We start from the raw sequence: 2792 nt of genomic DNA, 5'->3' as shown, positions 1-2792 counted from the left end.
CCTGATGAAGGTTAATATTCAGGATAGAACTCAGAACCACCAGTTGAGAGACAGAGCTACCAACAGTAGTTGGGCCCTGCCTTATTAATTGCTAATTAAGAAAATGCCCTACAATATAATCTTAGGAAGGCATCTCCTCAACTGAGGCACCCTCCTCTCAGATGACACCAGCGTATATCAAGTTGACATGAAAGTATCCAGCACAATAGTGCTAATCGCATTAGCTTTGTCACCCATCATCTCTCTGAAGTTAGCTCTGAGGCAAAAATGCTACTCTTTCACTAATCTTGCAGAAGGACATGACTATATTCAAATTCATGAGTTTGTCAGTCCCTTGAGACTGCAAATTCTTTCCCAACCTTAGCATTTGTCTAGCATATATAGCGGACAAGGAGCACAGTTGAGTCTCTGCTGGTGGTATGAGCAGTACCACTCTAGGGCAGTGGTCCTTCCCAATGGCAGCATTTCATACAGTTTATAAATATATACTATACATTTTATACAGACCCTTTAATACAGTTCCTCAAGCTATGGTGACCCCAAAGCATAAAATTGTTTTTGTTGCTACCCCATAATTGTAATTTTTGCTACTGTTAAGAATTGTAATGCAGATACCTGTGTTTTTTGATGGTCTTAGGCAACCCCTGTGTAAGTTGGTTGATGCCAAAGGGGTCGTGACCCACAAGTTGATAACCACTGTCCTAAGGTATGTGCATGGCCAGTTTATATAAGTAACAGCAGAGACTCCAGAATGGTAGGGTACACTGCAAAGGTGCTGCCAAGTTCCTGAATGAGTGATTCTAAACTAGACTGATGTGAAGACAGAAGCCATTACACATTCTATTAAACTTCTACATCAGAAGGACTTCCTTCAGGAACAGTTTTTAACATTTCTGGATCAAGAGATACAATGCCTGGGATGTCCTTTAAATAATATCGGTGAGGGAACAGGGAAAAAAAGAAATCTTGGGGCTATCTCTATAATTATACCTCAGCGGTTAAGAGCACATACTGCTCTTCCAGAGGACCCGGGTTCAATCCCTGGCACCTGCAAGACAACTCACAATATTCAGCAAATGCAGTTCTAAGGGATCTGATGTCCTCTTCTGGCCTTCATGAATATTGCTTGTACATTTAGGACAGACATGCAGGCAAGTCACCTATAAACAGAAAATAAAGAGAAGACATCTTTGAAAAGATGTCTTCATGAACTGATAAATATTGAGCCTACATCAAAGCAATATTGAAGGTTCACTTATTAGTTTTGTTTGTTATTTTGTAATGTGGTGCTGGAGACTTGAGCTAGGATCATGTGAATTGTAGTAGTATTGTTTTGCCATCATTATTATCTTACTATTATTATTTTTCTTTTTTTCTAAGTTAAAAAATTGAAGGTTTTTAGATTACTAGAAAGCTAATATAGATTTTTGTCAGGTTTAGATTCTGGCAGTTAGACAAAGGCTAGTGTTCTTCGGGAACTTGTGAAGCCAGTTTCCCTCTACCAAAGGATGGAGTTTCCGTTTCACAGGGAGAAAAGCTATGTGTGATGTTTATTAACAGACCAAAGTGCACATGGCCTTCAGGCTTCCTAGAGATCGCAAGTACCTGTTACACATTCCAGAGTCCATGCTAGCATCCTGGCTTTTCTTATACTGCCCTTTATCCGAAAGCATTCCATTCCATGAGCTTCCCTCTCCCCAGCTACTCACGGCTTCTTATAATTCTGCTATTTTGATTTTATGCTCTCTCTTTTGTTTTCCTCTCTTAATCCTCTCCCTATGCCTTCTTTTGGTCCTCACTCTTGGTCTTTTTTGTCTTCCTCTCTCATTAGCCCCCACTCTCTCTTTCTTATCATGGTCAGATGCAGTTTCCTAGCCATTTTCAATCTACAGCTTTCTCTCTCTGCTCTGAACTCTTCCAGGTGCCCCTTGCTACACTCTTCCTCATGTCTACAATGAAAACTGTGCTTACCCATACCTTGGGGCAGCCTTGGTGTCAATTTATACATCTCACGCCATAACCTTCAATTTATTCAGTTTCAGTATTCCTTTATCGTGTATACAGCATAAAATTCTAAGCAAATGCTTGTCTAATTTTCCCATATAGACGTGTAGTTAAACAGTTAAATACCATCTTGGGAAAGAAAGATTTCTAATAAATGACATGACTTATTGAAAATGAGGTAGTTTTTGAGTTGTGAAAGCCTGATGAAATATTAAATGGTAAAAAAGGTCACCAAAAGTTCACTGTGAGAAACTTCTGCGTAAGATATGTTACCAGCACAAGTGAATGTTTTTCAATAAAGCTACTTCATTCAAAAATCAAATATACCTCCAAATACCTACTTAGCAATTATTCAGTGACTTTGCAAACTGAATACTTGTTGGAAGTCTTTTCAGCATCTCAATATTGCTAAATGCAGCCTAGAGGTCAATTTATATTCCCTTCCTTCTCAAACTCGACATAATCTAATTGCTGTGAAATTTTAAAATTCTTTTATTATGTTCTCAAAATAAATCACTTTATATTAATGTTTGACAATATGCTATTGTAGGAATTATTTTACTGTTCATTCACATACCTAAAATTTAATGTGTTTCCTATTTGTTATAATGTTCTTTTCTAATTTAAATTTTTAATTTTTCTGAGAGTTTCAGAAGGACGCACTGTATTTGCATGATTTCCATTCTTCCAACTTCCCCCATCTAACTCCTCCCACATCCCCCCTGTCTCAAGCTCAAAATTTCTTAATTATCATTATTACACACATTATATATGCACACATTATACAC

The sequence above is a fragment of the Microtus ochrogaster genome, chromosome 1 (assembly GCF_000317375.1).
Source record: "Microtus ochrogaster isolate Prairie Vole_2 chromosome 1, MicOch1.0, whole genome shotgun sequence".
NCBI classification, from domain to species: Eukaryota; Metazoa; Chordata; class Mammalia; order Rodentia; family Cricetidae; genus Microtus; species Microtus ochrogaster.
The sequence above is the reverse complement of the archived record's forward strand: the minus strand, read 5'-3'. Positions refer to the sequence as shown.